Genomic DNA, 27,300 nt, shown 5'->3' with positions numbered 1-27,300 from the left:
AGAGGAGAGGAGAGGAGAGGAGAGATGAATTAATGGGCATTTCACGAATCGTGGAATGACGCTATTGGGCCTCTGTAAACGATAAAATAACCTATTAGTTTATATAACTGACTGAGAACAATAGTATAAGAATTAATAAATGGATATACATATTAATTGTCCCTTACAAAATATTTGCCAAAATAATAACGTGATGAATGATTGTAATCGTTAACAGTTTATTCAATTCAATTTATTTGGCCATTAGACATACAGTTTTAGGCTTCGTCAGAATACATTGAAAAACATATAAATAGCACATTAAAAAAAACACTAATAAAAGAAACAGTAAAATTTAAATAATACAATGAAAACATGAAATAATTTGAAACTTTTAAATTAAAGAGAACTAACTAAATTGCAATTAAACTTATTTATTAAAATACAATTTCATACAAATATGTGTTGAAAAACTCAGCAACAGAATATAAAGGATTATTTAATAACCAATTGTAAAATCTAGTTTTGAAGCTATTGATTGGTAATTTATAATATTCACTGGGGAGCTTGTTATATAATTTCATCCCCATAATTAAAAAGTTTGTGTTGCTCTTGTGTAATCTACAATATGGAATATTAATTTGTTCACTATTTCTAATTTCATGATCATATATATTGGCCACTATATTGTAATATCGGAATATCAAAACGGCTTTCGAAAAGGAAGATCCTACAATATATCTGTAGTGCTTGGGAAAAGTGACACAAGTCAGTTTCCACAAACCTTTTTTGATAATTTATTGACAACTTACGGAACATCTCCTCGCTTGGAAAGAAATACATAAGTATTCCTCCCATTACAATAATTCATGCAGAAAAAAATCAAATCGACATAAACCAGTGTAAGTTGTCAATAAATTGTCAAAAAAGGTTTGTGGAAACTTACTTATGTCACTTTTTCCAAGCACTGCAGATATATTGTATTTATTATATGGAACAGGTAATTGAGAAAAGAAAAGAACATAGCAAGAGACATTTACTACTTTTCGATAATGAGAAAGCTTTTGATTTTGTTCAATGGTGTTTATTATGGAATGCAATGGTAAATATTGCTACTGCAATGTACTTACTAAACGTGTAAGAGGAATGTACCTGAACATTGATAAATTCGAACAGCTAGGAACAAAAACGTTGGAAATAAATCTGAGAATAAACCAGGCCGTCCAGCGCTATCAATCTTATGTAGTACGTGTACAGATGAAGCCATTAATTATTATTGACAGAATAATTTAGAAAACCATTTTACAAGTTATGACAAAAAATGGTATACAATGTAGGCAGATCATGACAAAGTTTTGATAGCAGAAACAGAAGAGGAATTGCAGAAGAAAATACATCAACTGAATGCAGGTATGAAAGAATAGTATCTGTAAATATCTCACAATAAACGAAAGTACTAGCATTCAAAGGAAAATACAATGTAAGAAGTAAGATAGCAATTGAAGGGAAAATAATAGAGTAAGTCGCTGCATTTAATTGCCTGTGATATTACTCGTACGGTCTTACTAATAAAGTGTATAGTTTTTATATGAGACTTTTGCAGAGTTGGGACAGAGAATGTTACTAATAAACCATGCATAAGCGGTGGATGTATAAACAGCCTGTAACTATACATGGAAATTACTTTGCAGTAGTTATATACACGAAACTCCTTGTTTAAGCGTTGTACATAGAGAAAAAATGGCCGTCCCTCTAACAGCTGTTCGTATCGATTGTCATTTTATGATGATGGTTGCCTTGTAACCATAGAAGAACAAACCAAAGAGCACAGAATAATTAGAATAATACTGCTGTAGCTGTACCACAGTCTAGTATAATATACAGTCACGAAGCTTGAGTTGTTGAGAGTACTAGGAACAATAGACTGTGCCGGTATATTTCGAATTGTCTGTGATGAGGCGATAGTAGCGATCCTAGTGGTTAGCAACTATCTATGGATACATATTCCCTACGTATTGAGCTTTGTGACTGTATATACTAGACTGTGACTGTACTCTTTGACCAAACTATAGCGTGGTAATCGATCAGGCCCAGTTGTACTATCGATACTTAGCGCGGCATACTAGCGCGCACTATCGATGCAATAGAGGACCTCAGTTATTCTATTACCTTTCATAATGAAGTAATGACGGAACTATGACGTAGCTGTGTAATAGTTGTACTGTTATACATGATGTATGTAGTGATTATTAGTACGAAATTTACAAACGACTTATAAAGAAGCTATTCATTGTGTAAGTATAAGACAGTTAAACGTCTATATAAGAGTTTTTAATAGTCAGACCGGTATATAACAGCAGTTCTTCATGACATAGACATCGATAACAAAATACATAAATTTCAACATATGTGTGGAACAATAAAACGAAAACTAGGCCGTAAAGCAAGGAGGCACGCAAATAAAATTTTATAAAACAATGTCAATTTCTGTGCTACTCTATGCAAGTGAAGTATGGACGCTGAGAATTAAAACGAAGAACTGAATCATCAGACACTGTGTTAGGAGTAGGGATATGTAAGTCCTTATGCATCTCTTCGTTTCTTTTCCAGTCCATATGAATGAAACAATTTCAAACACAAATTTAAACAGAAATATAGTCTACTTTATCAAATTATGAGATCTGTAGAATATAAATCTCGAGTCATTTTTATTTATTATAATGCTCTATGTAAAATTAAAAATTAAACTTTCAATTATCACAGTATACCTACAAAGATGTGATTCTTATCTCTAAACACATATCACAAAGCTTCTCTAATCGTTTCTCTTATGGTAGTGAACAACTTCAATGCATGAAAACCAGGGCAAGTATTGCTTAAGAAATCCTGCTGGCTATGTATTACAAGATGATGTTACATCGGTCCAGCTGCCCGACTTTATAGCGTTCCGCCCTAGGGACGGCCTTGTCCGCTCCCCTGACTTCATCTGACGGCCACCACATCACGTCATCCCTCAGGGCATTGTGTTAGGAGCACAGGATGACTAAAAAACACAAATTCCATATCGTGTTATACAACAAGAATTTTTCATCTCTCTACATTGTATTCAGATCAGATATCTGTAACAGGTTTATGAGTAATTTTCAAGGTGGTACCACAACCAATTGAGATTTATTTTTAGTTTAAGTCTCCAGTTCGATTTCTGGCTGTATGATGAATGAACTCATTATTCCATTTACTGTATTTAGATTATTAACTTTTTTATCTTCAGTAGGCTAAATTAAACTTTTCCATGGTTTCTTAAATAAACGGCAAATCGATACAGCTTTCGCAGTCAAATTGATAAATTATTCAAAATCTACGCTAAACCGCAGTCGCTTAGTCAGAGAATGATTTTATCAATAATGTATATTTACATTACTTTATTAGCTATCTCGTACCATTAGACCAGCTGTGGCGAAAATGTGACTCACGAGCATATTGTGGCTCGCAATGATAGCTATGCAGTTCTCTTGCTTCCTACTTCCCACAGTCCCCACCCTCTCACTCACTGAAGTCAAACTCCGTTCCATTTGTATTTGTCTCTGACCTGCGAATGGCGTATCGTCGCAATGTCTCTCTCGAAACCATGTAGGCCTACCTCTACAAAAACGAAAGTTTCAAGTAGGACGGGAGGACGCATTTTTTGCTGCCAATATGATGAGAATATTAAATGTATGATTTGTTCACAAGTATTACGAGGAAAACGGTTGTATAACATAAAACGGCATTATACTACATGTTACTCATGAAACATTAAGAGGTTAAGTGTTATTATTATTATTATTATTATTATTATTATTATCATCATCATCATAATCATCATCATCATCATCATCATCATTGTACGTCGATCCTTTTACAGCAGCTGTACGAATAATGCGGTTAGATCTTCAATTTAAACTCACAGATTTACAATGTGATGTTAAATGAAAGCTAGATGTAAGGACTTGACAAATGTTGAACTTTTCAAATCTTTACCAAAACATAAATATCCGAATTTTCGTTCTTTCGCTTGCTCTTTTGAAGCCATGTTTGTTACAACTTACGTTTGTGAAAAATTATTTTCAACAATGAAAATAGTAAAAACCAAATTTAGATCACGACTGACAGACAAATACCTTCGTGATCAACTACGACTGGCAGTAAGTGACATCATTCCTGATATTGAAACTCTGTCGCAGAGACATTCTGAAAACAGTTAATTTTAGGTTGTGAAAATTTGTCCAATGTTTAATGTTCATTTCTTTCTTATACAAAACATTAGTTTGTAGCCTTGTACACTATAAAATTATATTTAAGTGCTTGACGTAAGGAAAATGAAAATCCGTTAATAAGTCAGACAGTTGCTTCACTCCCCCTTCGGGTGTTCGCCCCCCTCCATAGGTGTTATGTACGTTGAAGGTTACACAGTGGCTCGGCGCACAATCACATTTTCGCCACGGCTGCATTAGACAAACAAAAGAAAAGAAAGAAAATATAGTTATTCGGATCTAACTTTTACTACTCTTTATGATATTTCACGCATATTTTGAAGAGAAACAAGTCAACAATAGCAAATGAAAATACGAATTTACTGCGATCTAGCATTAAAGGACTACTTATTAATTTTAGCCTCGATTAACTCATTTGTCCAATCTTTCTTCCTTCTTTAAAACGCTCAAGCATTTCTGGAAACATGGCGTATGTTCGTACACTTACTTCATTAGAATCACTTGTTAGTCCAATAAGACTATTCCGTCAGAATATTCTGCGATCAATTCATTCGTAAATATTTACATTTACAGCAATAAAGTTTGGGAGACGATATAACGTTTACGACGTTTTAAATGCCCTCATTACAAAGAAACTGTTCACAAAGAAGTGGGAAAATCAGTACCATTAAATAAGACAAGCACTACGTTCTTCTTTCCTTATTTCTGCTTCCGTTTAATCTTTTTCTTTCCTACCATTTTCTTTCTAATGTAGTGTAAGGGCACGTATACAGGATGGATGGTAACCTCTGCACCAAACTTTACGAGTTGATTCTACATGTTAAGTATCCGGGATAACAAAACTTTTATTACACTTTTCCTTCGATGAAAAATTGGAAAAAAAAAAAAAAATAGTCTCTGCCCAATTTTTGCAGCGCTCTATTGCGGCAGTGGTTCGAGAGAACTCGCTGATTGCTATACAAACAGATACGTAAAAATAATCTGAACAGTTAAAGTCCTGAATCATTCTTTGCAAATTAAACCGTTTAGCCAAAAATTTAAATTGAATAATAGCGAAAATCGTTTAAATAAATCTTGTAACGCAGCGCACGTCGCGTGTGGTACCGGCTGAGTACAGTAGAGAGGGAAGGGAAGTTAAGGAATATAGGCCGCGTTTGCTTGGAGTTATTGCAGCAGCCGTGATGTTGCCAAATTGCTCATAGACACATAACGATTACCTCTAAAATGGTGAATGTTTGAGAAAAAAACTTATTTTGATTTTTAAAATCTCTCCGCATGATTTATTACCAGTTTCATTTTGGTGCAGAGGTTACCATCCACTCTGTATAGCTCTGAACCAACAGTAGACACTCGCACGTTGCGGGCCTCGGTCGTGTGGTCAGCATGGTGCATGGTCACCACTGAGAAAATACTACCTCCGTTTCAAAATATGGTATAGTAACAGGCAAAACAAGTTTGATTATTGCGCATGCGCGCACGAAATGTTTCGCGGTGTGGTATTCTGTTCAGTAGTTTAAGGGACTATCAGAAGTGTGGATGTTTCTAATCTTCTGTAGTGCATCAAATTATAATATTTAAATAGTTCATTACGGACAAAAATCAAATGGCCATCTACTGTGGTGTTCCTGTTACAGAAAATGGAATATCAACCCAGTCAATTTTGAATAGAACATCTAAGGCACAACAGCAGTATAAAAACGGAATGTAATTTACTGCAGTTTTTATGTTAATTTCCCTCTCTCAAAAAATGTTTTTTGTTCTTTTATTAATTTGACATCACAGAGAATGAAATGTACTTTGCAAATCAATCTTGATTTGCATAATATACGTCACTGTTCGTTAACAGAAAACCACAATGTAAGTCACACGGAGTTAGTGTGCACTCGAAGTTGGTTGCTTGACGGTTGTCAGCCCACTTTGAGGTATGCGGATATAGAGGGAAGAATTGGATCGGTGTCGGGTAGAGCTCCCGGGTAGCTCAGTTGGTAGAGCGTTGGTACGTTAAACCAAAGGTCCCGGGTTCGATACCCGGCCCCGGAACAATTTTTCCCTCGAAATTATTGAAATGTACTTTATTTACTAGTTTTTATTATATTAATTTATGAAACAAATAAGTATCTATAAGGTGTATTAAAGTTACATTACATTACTGAAAACTTTAACAAATGTATACCATATTTCGGAACGGAATAAATGACATCTTTCTATACCATATTTTGGAACAGAGGGACTACAAAACAGCACACGATAAGGGACAAAAACCCAGATCCGCCGAAGGAAGATAGATCTCTTCCATTGTCCACGCCAGGAATCGAACTACGGATAGCTTGAAAAAAAGATTGTGTACCCTCCACGACATATCCCTAACCTGACACTGGATAATGAAGCGTTGGAGCGTCACTATGTAACATCTTTGATAGACTTGAAAATTATCTAAAGCGTCTAACATACAACATTTATAATTAAAAAAAAAAGGATGACCTGATCTTGCATTTATAAAGAATGGTGATAATTTCCTACAATACGCTCGCAGCTGTATATGTACAGTAGCAGCAAAAAAAACCGGACCGACAGACTAATCAAAGTTCCCGAAATGAGCCACTGCGCATGCCACGCCCGCATTCACAAGATAGCGAGTAATCTATTGAAATTGTTGTAGTTTCGACTGCTGACGTAGCCCATTTCGAAAGCCATTAGAAGATAAGCTGGTAAAATTCGTGTTCTGGGAATAATAAGTTAATTAAGTAGTAAAATATCGCCGCAATCGAAAAATATTGGTAATACATTTGAATACGGAACAAAAAAAAAGTTTCCTTCACAGGCAGGATTCGAACCACGGAAGTCTTAGTTACCAGTCTATCGTGCTGTCACTGTGAACAAGGCTATGAAATCAGCTACAAGGGTCGGTCTGGTTTTTTTTGCCACTACTGTACACACACACACATATATGTGTGTGTATATATATATATGTATATATATATATATATATATATATATATATATATATATATTCCTATAAATAACGAAACAAAATAATTAAGTGAAGTCCGCCAAATTATTCACGATAATATTCTTACACATTTTTGTAAAATAGAAAATTCCCATTTCCGTAATTTTTAGAATTACCTTTCATTGACTTATGCAGTACGGTACTGTTGTGAACTCAGCGCGGCGTCTGCCTTGTACTTCGCCTTAAATTTCATCCCACTGCACTGTAAGCTTTGGCAGAAAAAAGAAAACAATTCTGACCTTCAAAACTCTCTAATTGTAATATCAGTTCACTCCAACATCGCATTATCTCGTCAATGGTTTACTGCTAGCATCCATCTATAATTTGCACAAACTTTTATTGTTATTGCACTGTAAGTGTTTGTCTGGAGAAAGCAACCACACTGCATATTTTACATTACATCACCTACACCTTCCAAGTACTGTACGTCATCTCTAACAAGTAAACAACATAGCTCAACGATACGCAGAAGCGAGCGGGTAGAAACGATGTTCTGTAACAACCAAAACAAGTTGAAGTATTTACGACGTCAATTTGTAGCTTACAATCTAAAGGTAACTTTACTTCACTAAAGTCGTGGTCTTATACATATCAAAACTATAGCCCATTTCACAACTTTACTGCGATCTCCGCTTTACAGTGTTGGCAAATATGTTCATTTCCAAGTTTAAAAAAAACTCTCCATCAGAGCATCAAACTTATTACGATTTACACAGCAGAACGACATTGGACATCGATTTAAATTACTAATGTTTTGGGATTTAATCGATTAATCTGTTTGTTCTTTTTCTCAGTGCGTTACTTCTCGAAAAACCATGGCCTATTAGGCTATTTACATTTGCATTTCTCCAACAAACACACTAAACGTAGGGTTAGCACAGGCATTTCAATTGATGCCCGCAGAAGCAAGCGCGCGCTTTAGAGCCCAGGAGAGCCTGAGCGCTTTACAGCGGAAAGGAAAGAGACAGACGAAAGAGGTGGTATATGCCGCTTGGTCGAGCTATATTCAGGGATGGCCAGCACTGATTCAATAGATAAAGGGAAGAGAACTTATTAAAACTGTATCCATGTTAATTTTTAGATTTGCCTGAGAAGTATAAGTGCATTATAAGAATGTAACTTTTAATTTTAATGCTCATTTTTCACAAGTTTGATTTTTTTATTCAAAGGAAATATTTTCTCAACATTTCGTATAGGAAGGTGAAATTTTCAGGTATAGGCCTATTTATTTAGTAGCCTTACAGAATGTTTTCGTAAATCTAATATACAGTATATACGTATTACTGAAGATAGTGTATTGAAAATTTTGAAAATATTCGCATGGAAATTGTTTGTAAGGAAATGAATTAACAAAGCAACCACTGTTACATCATAAGCAAAAGATATGTGCCCATGTGTTGTAAAAATGTCAGCTCTATAGCTTCAGCAGATATCGAGAAAATAATTTAATATTCTGATGATAGGAAGTTGCTCACAAATATCACCTTAAAAGCATAATGCGATAAGAGTTTTGTTATGTAATATTAGTTACACTTAAAACAGATACAGTACCTAGGTAAATTTGCTTTGTACTGTAATATTGTTTTGATTAGTTTATTGATTACTTTTGTAAGGCTAAAGATACCATCAAAATAAATTCCAACTTATAATGTCATACTCAATCTCTTTCTTTGGAATATCACTTTCTTTATGAATGATGTGTTTCATCCACTTAATACAGTATAATATACTACTATGGAATTGAAGTGAATATTCCTTCTTAACTCTCTATTATGTTATTAAGATTTAAAACACAAGTGCAATATTAATAAGTCAGTGTTAGTAGGCCTACTTTTGTTTTACAGACAATACAGATAATATTAAACAGAAAGAAGCCATATAAAAATAACGACATAAAATTTCACGTTCCGTTTGAAGTTTGTGCACCACTGTTTTCTTAATCCAACAGGTTGCTTATTCATATACACAACCCTTCCTCTTTCCATACTTAGCGCTTGCTGCCTGCGCACAACGTCAAGGTCAGAAAAATTCGCTTGCTTTAACATCACTGGGTTAGCAAGACGATGGGCTTCCATCCAAAATAACACATACCTTGGGCGAGACGTGTACCAACGGCCGTGGCTTCCATACAGATGTTTACGTATCTTCCTGTGTTCTTACCTGGAGGCCCTGCGCAATGCTGATTCATTTTTTCAATGGGATCTGCTACTTTTAAATATATAAGTTACATACAGTGTTACTCCATCGTCAGAGTATTTGATGGTGACGGTAGTGATGGTGATGGTGATGATGATGATGATGATGATGATGATGATGATGATGATGATGATGATGATGATGATGATGATTCTGAAAAATAACCAGAAAGCTTTAATAAAAATAATCGTGATTAGCGATTTCATGCTCGTTAGTTCTCTTCGAGAAGCCACATACTAATTATGTAATTCCAAGTATCATAATTTAGGTAGCAATTAACAGTACGAGTGCATGATTTATAACTACGCCTGCCTGTCAATAGCGTGAACAAGAACATGTGCCAAGGCAGCAGCTGGTGCATATCAAAACATTCCTACTCTCCATGCATGCAATATGCACTTGGCTGTTACAAGACAAAGCTCATCTCGAAACATACAATGAAATAAAATAAAACGATGTGTCAGCAAGATCTCACACAAGGTGTAATCATGCAAAATATGCATTTTTAAAGACAAGCTAAAGTAGCACGTACCAAACATAATAACTCAAGTTATTATTATCATCATCATCATCATCATTCAGCGAAATTAGGTTTGCTTGAAGGAAAAGATGTTTTATCTTCCTCTTACTCACAGAAAGTGAGCGTGTGTATTTGTCTTACATTTTTGTTCTGTCTTGTCTTGTTTCATAACTAGAGCCATTCTATTTGAGAATATCTAGTAATGGTTAAAAATTATACTGAACAACAAGAATTTTGCTCCAACTTAAAATAATGTGTGCCTATGGTTTTGTGTGCGCTGAATCTGAAAATGCATCTCTTTTCTTCGTATCACGTAAGGTTTTTAATATTTACTATGATATCACTTTTCGATAAACGATCTCCCAGAAAACATCTGGCGCGGGTTGGGGGTTGTAAACCAAAATAAAAGCTAATGCATTTTATGAGTCTATGACTTATTTACGGTTTATTATGGTTGTTGGCATGTTCTTTTGTGCTTCTAATATATAGACGGATATTGGTCCCTTTACTCAGTAAATTTCATAACAGTTCAAAGTGAAATCTACACAATGAACAAACAAAGTTGTGGTTTTCAGTATTTAAAAGAAAAGTTTTCCAGTTTAAGTGAAGGAAAATTAAAAGCGGGCATTTTCATCGATCCACAAATTCACATAGTTATAGCTCACTCTTTGTTTGAGAAAAAAAAATTTCCGTTACAGAAAGAATGGCATGGCGCGCTTCAAAGATGTTTGCTCAAATTTCCTTGGAAATTCTAGGGCAGACAACTACATCGAACTTGTGGAAACCGTATTAAGTGCATATGAGAAAGTGGGATGTAATATGTCTCTCAAAATACCGTACACTTTTTACATTCTCATTTGGATTTCTTTTCTCCTAACTTTGGAGCGGTAAGCAACGAGCATGGAGAAAGATTTCAAGAAATATCTGAAATGAAAAAGCCATATAAAGGAAGATCACCATCCAACTTGCTTGCAGACTATTATTGGCTTCCTGTAAAAGACAGTCCCAAGTCTAGTTATAAACGAAAGTCATCCAGAAAATTCTTTTAAATGGGAAGTTCAAATTACGAGCCTTTTGTCATTATAAGAATGACACATTTTTATTGTTGTTGCGTTTTTTTTTGTGTTTTAAACTATGTAACATCATTTTTGCATCAAGTACTCATTTTTCAAGTATTATGAGGCATATTGAATTCCTAGCGTGTTGTAATTTTATCAGCAGCAGTGAAAAATTAAAAAGAAATATATAAGTTTTCATAAAAAAAATTAAATTCACTTTCTCCAGAAAATGGTACGTGATAGTGCAATTTGAGTTTTAAATTCAGATTTAGGACACACATATTGCTAATATTCACCTATTTTTATTTCGGAGCAAGACAAAAAGTAAAACTTTGTTGTTCAATGTTACCACCAAAGTGAGGACGAAACGGGCCTAAGTATTAATTCACATGACGCCACTCGGTGATATTCTCACCGTTAGCATAATATTGCTTTCAACGAAGACATTCAAATCCGAGACGCATCCTGAGCCACTATGGCACTCTGTATCCGATCTTCACCATAACCAGCCAAGATGCATTGCGAACTTCAGCAGAAAAAGCAAGAGTTGTTCAACCAAGCAGTCAATGAAGTTAATTAGCTGTGATAATCCATGGCGCTTATGAGCCACTAGGCAATGCCATCCGGAAGCGCTGCTAAGTTGCTGTGACAAACGGAGCTAAGGGTCCCATTCAGAAAAGGTGAAACTTGAAATTTGTTTATTGCTAAAGAAGTAGGCCTTACAAAATCTCGCAAAGAAGTTGCTGTCATCATACTTTTCCAGTTCAATAATTTCGAACAAATATCGGTACATAGCCTACTGGTTAATATTTGGGTCATTCAAATTTCGTTCGGGTCTTTTCTCTTGAATGTAAATAATATTTACTTTACCCATAATAATTATAGATAGGTATACAACCTTTTATTTCTCCATTATCTGTCTTTTTGTTCTGTGAAACATTCAACATAGCTGTCTCTCGAATGTTGTCTCAGAGAAAATAACCAATGCGGAAGGAACCAATGGTGCCGAAATTTGTAGAAATTTAGGCCTATAGAAAATAATCCCGACATTTGAAAGCTGACGCTCTAGCCGTTCGCTTAACTGTGCATCAAAGCTTGAACAATCATTTTAATATAATCGTACTGGAATAACTTTGAACTTATTTTCTGCACACATCTTTAATAAGAACTTCATACATGATGTTTGTTCTTCTTGAATATAATCTATCACACCATCCTCAATAAACTCCAATCTCCTCAACAAAGCAAATACTTCGCAACAAAACAATTCTGCGGCAAGCTATTACATTTAAACGACAAAATCAAGTTTCTCACAGCATGTAATAATGTTTTGGTGGTATTTGCAGGTTTCCATGTTTTACAAGCATCCTGTGCACTGCAAATACCACACACGTCACCTCCAGTAATTACACTGTCCTACAGCTGCAGCAGATGGGATTCTGATTTCACAATAAAACCACGTCAATGAATGTGATTGCCGGAATGATGTACGCAACATCACCAATTTAGGTCACGTGGGAATATAAGTGTGTGCAGTTCCCCGGAACTCGTGGTCTTCCCTGGGGACCAACCGCGCCAGACAGGTATAACACACCCAGTTTGCATTGTGATTGCATGAGCATGGACCTCAGTGGTGGAATAAACATTTGGTGGTCAACTTACACGGTTGGCGCAGTCGGCCGAATGGCTAGATTGTCGGTTTTCACGTCCAAGGCACAAGTTATAATTCTCACGAGAAAACGATATCTGTGGACAAAGTTGGTGTTGGAACTCATAGTATTCTCGGGTTGTTCTCTCTTTCCCTACTAGCGTCGTGCAATGTTCGAACATGAGAGGGGATATCAAGAACTACAAACTTCGCCCTACTCCATAGACATCCCAACAGTACATGGAAGTGAAGCATGTAAACTAAAATAACCGAGTCCATTGAAAACCGTTAAGAGGCCTTAAGGTAAGCGTTCACTACATCGTATCGCACTCCTCGTACGAATCGCACGCAACGGATATTTTAAGTGCAGTGCGTTCACTGTAACGGCTTCACCTCATCGCCTCATCGGATTCCCCTATCAGCTGTTTAAAACAAGACGTCGTACGATATTGACATTACTGAAAGCAAATGAGTTGAGGTTATGTCTATTAATTACGTCTGTTAACGAATAAGAATTTGTAATTGCTTCATGCATCTTAATTGAAGAGGAAGAAACGAAAGAAATATTGGTTACATAATATATTTGCAAGAAACGACTTCATTACTGTAATGGGAACGCCTCAAATTATATAATCCTTCGCAATTTTCTACACGCGAAATAAGTTTTCCGTCTGCCATTTTGGCGCGACACTGAACATGGCACAACATAATAGTAACAGTTGACCAATTAAAATTGATTTATTAAAGAAGGCCATGATCGCACGCATCGGAAAAAGTTACCCATCCGAGAAACGTGGACGGATTTGCCGAAAGGCGATGCGTCCGATACGATGTAGTGAACGCGGTTACATAACAGTTACAGCAAAGATAGTCTTTTTCCGATCCGTGCGATTCGTCCGATGCGTGCGATACGATGTAGTGAACGCTTACCTTTATGTTCGGTTCATATTTGCCGAGTCTCTGTAGAAGCAAAGCTCCCTTTGCGTTTGTTCAACATATGTCTTTCTTTACTTATGTTCGGTGCCATTCTCTTTACTTCCTACTCTCCCTGCGCCTTTATACTTTACCTGCATAAGGATATCAGGCACATATCTTGCGAAATTACGAATTGTAATGAGTATTGGTAATTTTTATTGTTATTAATATGACTAAACATTCACACAAATATACGTATAAACAAATCAAAATATATGTTGAAAGTACCGACTAGTACGTGCAATGTTCAAATATGACAGAGGAAACCAAGACATTGTAAACTTCGACTTATTCCATATGAAAAAACGAATCCCAAGATATGTGCTCAAATCCTTAAGCGGTTTAAAAGTGTCCTGCAATGTTCGAACATGAGAGAGGCAACCAAAACATTACAAACTTCGTCTTATTTTATATGAAAAACTAATCCTAAGGTCTATGCTAAAACATGAAGGGGTGGGAGTGGAGGGCGGCCAATATTTTTATAATAAAGTGGAACAACCGCGACAGGTCTTCTGCAGAGCGAACATGAACGAATGTCGAACTTCGTTAAACTCGATTAACTTGAATCGAACATAGTGCCTGTAATACTTTCACCATCCGTATAGTCACACAAATAATCTGTCCGGGCAACTGTGATTAATTTGAATATTATGTTAAGACTGTAATTATAGCTATTTTCTTTATGTAATTGGTAGAGTAACAAGTGTTATGTATTTCAAAAACATAATGTTATGTACCTGTATGTACGTATATATTTCTAAGTTTAATCATACTTTTGAAATTAAAATTACCTCTTCTTACAACTAAATAATACTTCACAAGATTTATTCCAAAATCCTTACTCAGCTAAAGTCGACGGCAATTCGGAAGGCGGTAGTCTGCTAGCGTTCGCGTCGAGAGAGACAGATAGAGAGGGCAAGGCAGCGTACGACATTGCCACATCGTACTTCACAAGCACGTGCCATACAAATAGCGCAGGAGAGAATTTAAATTATCAAAAGACAATAATGCCCTTATCCGTTGATTACTGTAAGCATGACATAAAACAAACCCTCTTTCCTTCACTAACAATATCCTTTGCACGTTTCTCAATCCCACACCACATGCTTCTACAGTCGTTTCTTGCGCGTTGGCAACGCTGCAGTCAGCATCAAGATGGCCAGCAGCGTTCTGCTCGTCAACGTTTTTAAAGTAATTATACACCTTAAACACTATTTACCGCGCCTGCCTGTGCAATACTTGTCTTTTTACAGTCTCTTCTTCCATCTACTTATCTTACACACACACACACACATAGTAAATGTTAGTTTTACTTATTCAAAGTATTGAAACACACACGTGAACAAACGAACTCTGGAAGTACTTGTTATTTACTGATTCTGATTGGTTCTACTATACAAGTTTGTGACGTCACATACCAAATCTGCTACGGAGCATGTAGCAGCCGACCGCCTTCCGAAATGCCGTCTAGTCTAAAAGCATGAAGGGTTGGGAGAGGAGTGTAAGAGAGGCCAACGAACTTCAAGAGCACAGATCATACAAGGCGCAAGACCGAGCGAACGAGACACATTCGCGTCTTCAAAGCAGACTTCGGTTCTTGTCGCGCTCGACAAACTTGAACCGAACATAGAGCATGAAATGCACGACACTATTCCCTACTGTCATTCTACGAAACAAACCACTGTCATCGTCGCATCGTTGTCGTCAAATCTCAGGGCTCCCTTGGGAATCATTTATGCCCAAGGAAGACACAAAAATGTCAGCTTTAAATAAAGCTCAGAAACATGAGAAAAGCTATAACGCCAGAATTGGCTTTCGAAGACAATCCTCATAGACAACTATTCAAATGGCCCCTGAGTTATTGCAAGAACGCGAGAAATGCACGCAGGCCTACCTTTTAATTACAATCTTTCTCCTTTCAAGCATTCACTCATACATGATCTAACGCCAATGAGTGAATGCTGCAGCAGTGTCATGGAATGCTGGAAGTTTCATGCCGCTGTTAATAGTGGACACAATGCGCAAACCGATACATTGCATGAAACAAGCAACAATCGCACGCTACAGGCATGTAATAGACATGAATGCCTCGCGTGTACCGACAATACTCCAAAGGAAATCTTGCTATTACAGACAAGCTGTGTATTTCCGCTGGGGGGTAAACACGACGAGCTCTGGGCCGGAGCGACACAGTGTTCATAAAATTTTCAGATCAGGAACTGCTTACGTACTCCCTAAACACTATTTGGAAGAAAAACTGAAGAACAAGTCTGAATTCACATAAAGCTTTGCTGAATTAAATAGAGCTAAGGATTCAAGAATAAACGATTTTACTGAATGCAATCTGAGCCCCCTACTCAGTATGGTTTGCGTGATATTCGTTTTAAAGAGTGCTGACGCAATATGTGGAAATAATTTCAATAGAAATTATTTTTCTTCTTTTTAACTTTTCCCTTACTCTAGCAGCTTGTTCAGTGTTTATTAATGCATACAGTGTATAGAGCTATATTTTCGAACGTAGCCTATATAACATTTACCTGCCAAGATAGGCTGTTCGCTGAAACGAATAGTGCCTTTTGTCTTCTGAAGACCTTCAACGATTCAGTCACTCTAGTTATTTTACGTGTATAATGTCAGATAAAAATGGAAGTAGTCTACCTCTCGCCATTTTAGCCATGTGATTTATTTGATCCTGTGAATTCCTGGGAAAAAAAAGAAAAAGAAAAGAAATTTCCCACATGCCCGCAAGAACTCATTCGTATAAATCGAACAATTTAAAGAAGTTTCAGACTATACAACATAAATGCAATCAGGAAACAGCAGCAGCAACTGCTTGGAAATGGGTGAGTGCAGTTATTAATACAGCAAAACCTGGGTTGTACGTAACTCAGGGGGAATGATTTAAATTACGCACAACTTAGAACTACTGTATACTCTATTTTTTTTTTTCATGGAGTGCAGTTTCACAGAAAGGACTTTGCCGACAGACCGTCTACTGCCCCTTACTAATTTGTTGTCATACATGTCTTCCTTACTGTGACGGAAATCTTGTCTTCTCCTGTCAGTAACCAATCACAACCTTCGTTCAGAAGAATTGACAGGCTCCCGTCAAATCCACGTGGAGGCAGAGTTGCTGCATCTTTTCCGAATTCCAAGAATCCCATCAGTCTCATTTCGAGAGCCACCAGAATTGTGGCAACTGTGCAATGTTGGGGCGAGGGAACAGGATGGAATTGTCAGAGGTGTTTGTGTAGGAAGTCATAAATCTGTAAGTGGGTGTTCAAAGGAGCCACCGAACTGCACTCCTTGAAATAAAATAGAGTATACATGCAAATAAGGTTTTAATATAAGATAATTTTCGAATGACTAAGAATCAGAAAGTTTGGAGCACTTTAGAATTATCTGAACTTGTCAAAATGTGTTTTAATCAATAGAATTTTAATGTTGAATGTAAAATATACTACAACTTCTACCAAAAGTTTAAGGACATTCCTTCAAAAGTGATATTTCACTCCTGATTTCATACTGTATTTATGTGAAACCCTCTTATCTTTACATAGGGACCAAATGCCTATGAAAAATGTTTTTTTTTTTTTTTCCTTTCTGCAAACCCAATCTCTCTATTTTTCAAACTCTGGATTATATCACACTTTTTCTGTTACGAAAACTCAATGAAAAATTACATTTCTTGTAGGATAAAATTAATTACTCCAGAATCAGTGTACTTAGATCAATGGATTTTGGGATAAAGTTAGACATCTGAAATGCTTCTTGTGGAATTACTTTTTGCTAAAAAAATTATGACATCGTTCGAGCACTGTAATCCAGATTCTTTTCTTTCCTTTATTTACAAAGAAAAGACATTGTCTAAAATTTCCTCGAGTTTTAAATTCGCGGCAAATTGATCCGGGTTTGGGTTAAATCTCCGTTTGGTCTAATTACCTGTTTTGGTGTTTTTTTCGAGGTTTTCTCCAACGATAAGGCAAATGTCAGGCAATCTATTGCGAATCCTCGCCTCACTTCACTTTATTTCGCCAAAAAATTGTAATCTTGTAAAATTTTTTACTTGTTCCACATTTAAAGCTTCAATGCTAATATAAGATCTATGGAATACATGAAATGAAATGAAAATATAAATTCTTAGAACGTAAGTTTTCGTCAATTTTTTTATGTATCGTGAAGTGAACGGGAAAGAATGAAAACGAGAAAAGACACAGGCATCAGTAGTTAAATTTGTTAGAGATAAAAAAGAATGATGCACGTACACGGGTATGTAAAGAAAGCGAAGATAGAATGAGATTAGGAGCGAAGCCAATAACAGGTCATGGTAACCAACTGATGAAGTAGTAATCTCAGTAGTTAGTGGTTGTGGAAGTGGTGGTGACATATTTCCTCCAACTTCAAATTCCGAAAATTGTTGCTCAAGTATCGGACGTAAATCCTAGATGGAAACTGCACGCATCACGTTTATGTGAGTAATTTTAGAGCGGTGAATCGTTAGAAGAGACGAGATCCCACCTTATCAGGCCCGTGACACTGATACCGACTGCCGCTATGAGAACGAGAGCCCCATCTCTACAGTTATGTAGTCCCGTTACACTTCGGATAATTAACTCCGTAACAACATCGCTGTCAGTCAGCAGCACCCAGAGTATATATTCCACAGTGGCAATTTCAGTAGCAGTGATTGACTGCAGAGCAATTTTCTTATTTAACAATGCTATGTTAACTACAGGAGCTGTGTAATGATAGAGGAGGTATGATTAATTCATAAGACGTGAAATTAGAACGCTGTGCCGACAATAGCAATGTAACGATCAAGAAAATCAAAACAAAAAATCCGAGAGTACCGTTATCAATAGCATTCACCGAGAAACGAAACGAAAACTATTCAGACAATCTTCAAGGTAATACATTCATAAAATTGAATAGAGATGATTTATAATACAGTCAATTCTGGATATAGTAAACTAGGTTATAGTGAATATTCGGCTATAGTAGGGGAGACTGTTGTACCTTTAGCATAGTGTACCTTTGAACATTTTTTGTTTTTTATTTTTTGCTACTACCTAGAGGACTCAAACTGAAGTAGAATGTTGGGAAAGCCGCTAAGTAGCTCTGGTCGTAGTTTCGGTTTGATTTATTGTAAAGTGTGAATTCTGTGAACGAAAGAATATTTTTTAGTACCAAAAGTAAACATTTCGTTCATTGATATAGGTTATCTAACATAAAACCAGATTGTATTTCTTACCATCCATTAAGTACAATGTGTTCATCTGGTGAGTAATAACATATTTTAATTTCCATGATTTATTCGAATCTCTAGTTTTGGTAGCCACATTTGTTTAAACGTGCACCCTCTTGAACCTTTGAACACACAACATCTTGTACCATGGAACATGTTTCAAGGTACATAATACTATTGGTTTTTGTCTTTCTTTTATTTTAAGATCATGCCACGAAGTAAGTCTGGAATTAAGAAGTCCCCCAATTGATCCGGATGCCTTGAAGAAAGCTGTTGAAGCAATTCTTGTTCCTCCAGGAAATAAAATCTAAATCAGAGCAGCCTGCTATGGTTTAGGATTGCAAATACATTTTAAATATGATTGTCAATTCTTACAGCTATATTCCCACCTATAATACATGTGTTTCAACTTACAAGAGGGTTTGTTCTAAGGTACATGAACCTGTTGTATCTTTGAACATATTACATTTTATTTTTTCCATCCTTAATAGATGTGTAGAACAGGAAAATATATACACGAAGTTGTAAAGGAATCTTCAATAATTATTTAAAGTATTTTTTAATTTAAAAAATATCATTTCCCACAATTAAAAAAAATAAAATGTGAAAAGTGTTTAAAGGTACAACAGTCTCCCCTACATCTAAATTGTTGGTCCCGACCTGCATACATTAAAAGTACATTAATATTTCCGTTTATAGTGAACCCTCACTTCGGTTATAGTGAACTTTAAAATTTGAAGTTACAAGAGTTGTATCCTGACAAATTCTTATTTGAAATCAGAATGTAGTACCCAATTCTTCAACGGAACGAGAAAAATGCAACATTCCGTGTTAATTCTAGAAGCTACTTAAAGACGAATCTGCAGAATAAGAACTACTCAAAGAAAACCTCTATCCATCTTCATCCGACATAACTGAAGGTCAAATGATGAAATTCTATCAAATCAGAAAGGGAAGAATGAAATGGACTGTCGAAAGAATTAAATTCTATATAGGCGGTGAAACAGAAAATCCCTGAGAAAAACACATGACCAATACAAGCCCCATTCCAATGAACGCTGAAGAAATAATAATCTACGCTTAAAGCTGCTCTACAGAAGGGGCAAATGCTATAGATTCGATATGTGTGACCTTTGTTTATAGTCCGGATAAGCTTACTTAATACCCTAAAGGTGAAACCTAACCATTTTTCACCCATTACTACATAAGCTAGTGAATTATGATGATTTTCTAGCTTGCAGGTTGAATCTTCTACTGCCAACTTCGTTTCGAATTTCGGTACTGAGAAATACTACAACTGGTAGTGATTTCATAACTGTTATGTTGGCAGCAGTGACACAAGTTGTCGGTAATTTAAATTCTGAAAATTCAAATTGTTCTAGATTTCTGAGCTAGTGAAATTTGAACATACTAATAATTAATTAAGATCAGTATTAATATTAATACATGATAGTTATTGTAGGCCTATGTGTTGCTTTGTGATGTGGTTACAATATCAAGATTAGAGTCAGGTAGGCTAAGTGTAAATAAATGTAACATATTTCGTGTGATACATGCCCTTGGGTAATCGATAGAAATACTATTTCACATTTTAATTAATTTCTTTCGTGTTTAGAATTTTATTATAATAATGGAGTAAATATTCTAAAGTATACATTTCAAAGCGCCATTCGTTTTTGGAATGCATACTAATCATTTCACATGATCAAACAAAATACATTTTTAGGTTAGGTTTCGTGAATCGTGAACTGTTTAATCAAAGCAATGAATTTCGTGTTGTCAGACAAAATACATTTTAATATTAGATCATACACTAATCTCCTAACTACTAACATAATGTGCGAGAGATCCAGAAGAAAAATATACTCTTTCACAAATTATTGAACCTTTTAGGAAAAACCTTCCCAACATAAAGATGTGGTAAATAAGCAAGACATCGTTATTGTTAATACTATATTATTATTATTATTATTATTATTATTATTATTATTATTATTATTATTATTATTATTATTATTCTAGTACATGGTCTTGTATGATTTTATCCTCTTTTGGTGATATGTAGTACTAGTTGGCAACACTGAAGAGACGGCCAAATTAATATTTTAGGAATTACTCTTATGTGATCCTCAGTATAGTATTGGGTCAGTCGCTGGCCTTGCTCCCGCTTTGCATCAGTATCTGTCTCATATTGATGCATAATTTCACTTGGGTGGGAACGAAACGACCCAAAGAGTCTAGTCCTTAAATAGAATCCACAACTATTGTACAGTGTCAGTGGGTGTGCCCGCAAGTCCAACGGTCCCAGGCTAGAATTGGAAATTTATCTCCCTTTGCATTCGTATTCCGATTCACGCCCGGACCCCTGAACCAAGCAGATCTAGTGGTCAGCTGCCCTGTAATTTGTCAGGTGCTGAAACAAAATCCACAGTGGAACAGAGACGAAGAGCACCAAAAGAGCTTATAGCAACGTATTAGTAAACCAATGCTAAACTTTTGTTTTACCTTTAAAGTCACGCATGATCATAAAATAAATCTAGCGCCGAAGAGAGTATATATAGGTACACAATCTTCATAATTTATAATGAAGAAAATAACACTTTCAATGTTTATTTATTTAATTTATACTTAGACAACGCAATCCGAGAATGGAAACAGCGGCTAAACATGTTAAATATATCCTCTGATTATAATAGGAAGAATTTTATAATGACACTCCTATATGCAGATGACCAAGTAATAATTTCTGACAATGAAGACACGCTACAAAGAGCATTATTTGAACTCCATAAAATAACTCTTAATTACAATTTTGATATATCAAAAAACAAAACCAAATCTATGGCATTTCAAAGAACTCATCCGCTAAGATGTAAACTTGAATTAGACAATAATATAATTGAACAAGTAAATACATTTAAATTTTTAGGATCTTCAATATCATATATTAAAGAGGTAGATATTGGAAATAAAGTTGAAATTTTTTCAAAAATATGCGGAACAATTAAAAGAACTTAAAAAAAAAAGTAAGAAAAGATACGATGATACAATTTTATAAAACTATGGCAGTTCCTGCAGCTCTATATAGTAGTGAAACTTGGACAATGACAAGTAGAGATAAAAGTAGACTACAGGCAGCAGAAATGAGGTTTTTAAGATCAGTTCTGGGAGTCACTAAAAGGGACAGAATCAGAAATGAAGACATAAGAAATCAATTACAGATTTTTAACCTAAATGAAGAAATAGACTATCACAGAAAAAAATGGCTAAATCACGTAGACAGAATGGATGAGAGAAGATACCCAAAGAAAATATTAAATTATATACCAGAAGGAAAACGAAACATAGGAAGACCAAAAAACGATGGAAAGACCAATGAACTAATAATTTGGAGCGCGCATAAGTCTTAGTAGGGCTTAATGCATGAAGAAGAAGAAGAAGAAGAAGAAGAAGGTTTATTTCTCTACTGATTTTAAGTTCCAGATATGAAATACAGAGTGGGCAAAATAAAACTGCTCGGAAAATCTGTAATATTTACATATATATATATATATATATATATATATATATATATATATATATATATTTATTTATTTATTTATTTATAAGACTGTTTAAGACTAACATTTGTTAATGAACATCACAGAAGATGCTGTGCTCGCTTCATCAAATTGTGAGACACGCGTAGCAGCTCTGCATGAGGGATAGCAGCAATAGCGTTTTCAATGTTCTGCTGTAGCTCTTCCAGTGTGTGAGGATTATTTGAGTACACCCGACTCTTCAATTCTCCCCACAGGTAAAAATCACAGGGAGAGAGATCAGGCGATCGAGGTGACCAGGAGATTGCACTGCCTCTACTGCCTGTCCTCTCCTCACCGAACACCTCATCAATTCGTGCCAAGGTTGCCAAGGGGTGTGTGCACGGTTTCCTGCATTGTCAGGGTCATTTCCCCGTTAATCTAACACATAAATTCATATATTTCATATATATTTTCCGCGGGCCAGTTTTATTTTGCCCACCCCGTATAACACAACTACTGTGGCGGAGTGATTGCACCTAGGCTCGGAGGGAGCTCGTCCAGGAACGAATGAGGATGCCGCTCGAAACCTGGATACAGAGCGAACTTCAGTGTAGTCTACCGGTGTTAAGAAAACGCCTGCCTCTAGGGTCAGCGCAATAGATCTTCCAGATCGCAGTGCCCTCCTTCTGAAATTCAATTTAACTGAATTTACTCTTTGTTATATTTTCATGACTGAAAAGAGACTTTATTCTTGAGAAATGAATTTTGGCAGGTAAAACTATTCTACTTCGCGCTACACTAAACCATGTTTCATCCCTTCTCTAATGTGTTTTTGGGAGGTCATCTCTGCTGTTGGAATACGTACAAAAACTGATAATAACCAGAATCGCTGCACGGAATGTGTGTAAACAACAGACTTTGGAACGTAGTGAGAATCTACCGGTACCTTGTATTTTATAGTCGTTTGTGATTATGTTAATGGTACTTTGGTGGGAGTAATTCGTGAAAAAAATGCATTATGTACTTTGGCGGGAGTAAATCGTACAAAAATGTGCTATAGTTTTTTTCCATATTAAAAAAAAAGCCTTCACCTATAATCAATAATTCTAAATATTAACAACGGAAGGCTTAACATAACGAAACCATCACAATCTCCGATTTCATCTTCAAAGAGTACAAAAAAGGCATAACATTTATAGTGGGTATATTATGTCTTCTAAGTAATGCGACACTGCCATTTCTTATGAATGACTGTCAACTCAGACTTGTATGCGCTTTGCAAAGGATAAGATAAGATAGAAAATTCACTAAAGAGGTCAAACGACAAACGCTGCCCTAATACTAAGGAAAAGGCGTTAACACTATAGATCAGATATTTTATCTTCATTCTTAAACTACGTATGTACAAGTATAGTATATTCCTTCTTCATATCTTTTTTTGTTTTTGTTTTTTGTTTTTTCCAATTCTTCTCGCCTCTATAACAAAATATTTTTTTAATTAATTTATTTATTTAACTAGATAGCTAGTGAGTACAAATTAAAATTATAAAACAAAAATGCTTCTAGCCACTACCGTAAGAGCCAGGCTCGTGTACGGTGTGGTCTTAGTCTATAATATAACATAACATTTACAAGGACAGTTTACTAAATACAGTAAGTAACTTAATTGAAGCAAATAAATAACCCACAAGAGCAAGAAAAGAAAAAGTAAGAAAGAGAAAAAGAGACAAAAACACATTTAATATAAATTGACAATCAGACAGATATTCAATAAAAACATGAATATAGTCGACAGAAATAAAAAGTAAAAAAATACACACATTTTTAAATATTATATATCATGAATAATTTTATAAATTTCTTTTTTAAAAGCTTCAATTTTAAAATATTTCAAATTTGAAAAATGGTTTGTAATTTTATTATAAAGTCTTGGGCCGAAACTAGCACCATGTTTAAGAGCTGCACTTGTATGACATTTAGGCTCAATTAATGGGAAAGTAGGCTTCTGCCTTCGACTACGATATTCATGTCGATTAGATTTATGTTTTATTTTATTTCTATGGTAGTAAGTTAGTAAACTATATAGAAAGAATTCGAACCCAATACTGTGTGAGAAGACTTTTCTTCGAGTACCGTACTTTCATTTTCTGTGTCACGTCATTCTATATTTTGCCATATCATCATCTCTAAACTGCCTCTGCAGTTAAAAAGCGTCAATAAGTAAAGAACTGGAATTGCAACAAGCTATCAAACCAGATTACCCCGAATGTTAGAGAATATACCCAGTAAACCACTAACAGAGAAGAATATCACAGCTATTTGTTCCATATTCTGCGGACCACTTCTAAATCTCCCACAGGGAGCAATAATAATATTACATCTCAAGGTTCGGTTACAAGTTTTTTTTCTCTCCATCTCCATCAGCAAGAAATGTGCTCCATTACTTTTTCCCATTGTTACAGTCAACTGCTTTCCTTTATTTCCTGCTGCTTTTTCCTCGCTCGTAAAGAGCAATGATGCTCTTCACATACTTCCACTAGCTCTCCCTCTTCTACACTTCACAGAGGTGTCCAATCCTTCAGCGGACCTGCCATATTGGCAAACAGATAAGCTTTCAAGGACTCCCAACAGAGATGGTTCGAAAGTTTATTTAACGGCAACATCGGTTATAGCTTGGGATGGAATGTATGCCGATTACTATTTCAGGTAGTACCAGCTGTGCGAAAAGACGTGTTCACTGCAACTACATATAAAGACCATCTAACATTCCGAATATGTTTACAAATGGCTTTTAAGGAACCAGCAGGTTCATTGCCGCCCTCACATAAGTACGCCATTGGTCCCTATCCTATGCAAGATTAATCCAGTCTCTATCATATCCCACCTCCCTCAAATCCATTTTAATATTATCCTCCCATCTACGTCTCGGTCTCCCCAAAGGTCTCTTTCCCTCCGGTCTCCCTACTAACACTCTATATGCATTTCTGGATTCGCCCATATGTGCTACATGCCCTGCCCATCTCAAACGTCTGGATTTAATGTTTCTAATTATGTCAGGTGAAGAATACAATGCGTGCAGTTCTGCGTTGTGTAACTTTCTCCATTCTCCTGTAACTTCGTCTCTTTTAGCCCCAAATATTTTCCTAAGAACGTTATTCTCAAACACCCTTAATATCTGTTCCTCTCTCAAAGTGAGAGTCCAAGTTTCACAACCATACAGAACAACCAGTAATATAACCGTTTTATAAATTCTAACTTTCAGATTTTTTGACAGCAGACTAGATGACAAAAACTTCTCAACCGAATAATAACACGCATTTCCCATATTTTGCGTTTAATTTCCTCGCGAGTAATTCCGAATATAGATATATTAATATACCTGCAATCATTTACAGTAATCCTTCTCTCTTCAAAAATAGAGTAGGAGATATGGATCCCTTCCCTCCTGCCAAAAATAAATAACTTGCACCAACACATTATTTTATTAACAAAATGAAAAAAATAATTAATGATTAAAGGACCAGGATTTATATGCTCAAAGAAAGTCTGAAACATACACAATTAAACAAGGAATATGCAAAAATATGCAAAGCCCAATTTTTTGTGTAAGGTTTACTATCTGTCTGAAAACAAAATATGTATGCAATATCAGGTAGGTATTATGTTTTCTATTTGACATTAAATTCAATACGTACACTTTATTTATTTGCTTACCTTACTTTTTCTGATTACGCAGTATAACAGGAACACTTTAATTGAACATACTGGGGACTATGTTGAAAAGTGATTAAGTGTTTGTAGTCTTATTGTACATATTCAATTAATAATACTATTATTAAGGTTACTTTTTGACCCTCCCTCGTAACTCTCATAGATAATGAAAATTTGACATGGTGTTGTATGTATGTATTTATTTACACTGCAAGTGGGCAAGCACCCGGTGGCAGTGGTATACACAATATAAACAATACAAAATAAAATGATAAACAATACACAATAAAATCATAAACAACACACAATAAAATTTACAATACACAATACAATTATACAATACACAATACAATACACAATACAATTATATACACAATACAATTATACAATACACAATACAATTATATACACAATACAATAAGAATACACAATACAATTTAACAAAATAATTACAATTAATAATAAAACATAAATAAAATACCTAATTTTACAATACAACCTACTTATGTATAGGCCCTACATAAGTTTCAGTAGTCTTTCACTTTACTCTCATCTCACTCACTGTAGTGGCACTCTTTATATCTTATACTATCATTAGATAATTACCCTTAATCTTGTTTGGTTCGGAATATATTATTTAAATAGATCTAATACATTACTTAAGTAATTCAAATTGTAATAATAAAAACAGTCCATGCGTTTATTTTTTGAAAACCAAACTATGAGACAAGAGGACTGAAGTTTCGGTTGATATGTAAGTTATATTTTCTGTTACAAAAATACAAATTCTGTTCCTAAATCAAAATAGTGTTTATAAAGCAGCCTACATATGCTGTAGTAAACGAGAGAAAATAAGGAATCAGAAAAAAAAAAACAAAATTAAAAAATCTTTAACTTTGACCAAGGACTAAGAATCAATCTTGTGAATAGGATTGTTTTCTCCTTTCACTCCTCGTGAGGATATACGGCTGCGAAGATAATTACTTATTATATTAATAATTGAACATAATATAAAATGAATTTTGACCTACAGAAATACAATAGAAAAAATCGATTAATAATGAAGCAATTTGGAACAAGTACGTCAAAAGGTGTTAAAATGATGCTCCATAATGTTTTTCAGTTGGTTATTCAACAACGCTGTATCAACTACTCGGTTATTTAGCGTCGATGAGATTGGTGAT

General features: G+C 35.3%; 1 long non-coding RNA gene and 1 other non-coding gene across 2 annotated transcripts in view; one reads left to right on the top strand and one right to left on the bottom strand.

The window, feature by feature from the left end:
- Positions 1–228: 228 nt before the first annotated feature.
- The window catches only part of LOC138706385 (uncharacterized), a 180,292-nt gene continuing 153,220 nt past the window's right edge, over positions 229–27,300 (bottom strand). Inside the window, exon 3 of the long non-coding RNA XR_011333973.1 lies at positions 229–3,022. This is a non-coding gene — a long non-coding RNA (uncharacterized lncRNA). The remainder of the gene's footprint in view (positions 3,023–27,300) is intronic.
- On the top strand, positions 6,200–6,272 carry TRNAN-GUU (transfer RNA asparagine (anticodon GUU)). The gene has a single exon. It is a non-coding gene; the product is annotated as a tRNA-Asn (tRNA).

The sequence above is a fragment of the Periplaneta americana genome, chromosome 9 (genome assembly GCF_040183065.1).
Source record: "Periplaneta americana isolate PAMFEO1 chromosome 9, P.americana_PAMFEO1_priV1, whole genome shotgun sequence".
NCBI classification, from domain to species: domain Eukaryota; kingdom Metazoa; phylum Arthropoda; class Insecta; order Blattodea; family Blattidae; genus Periplaneta; species Periplaneta americana.
This window is presented reverse-complemented; position numbering and strand designations above follow the sequence as displayed.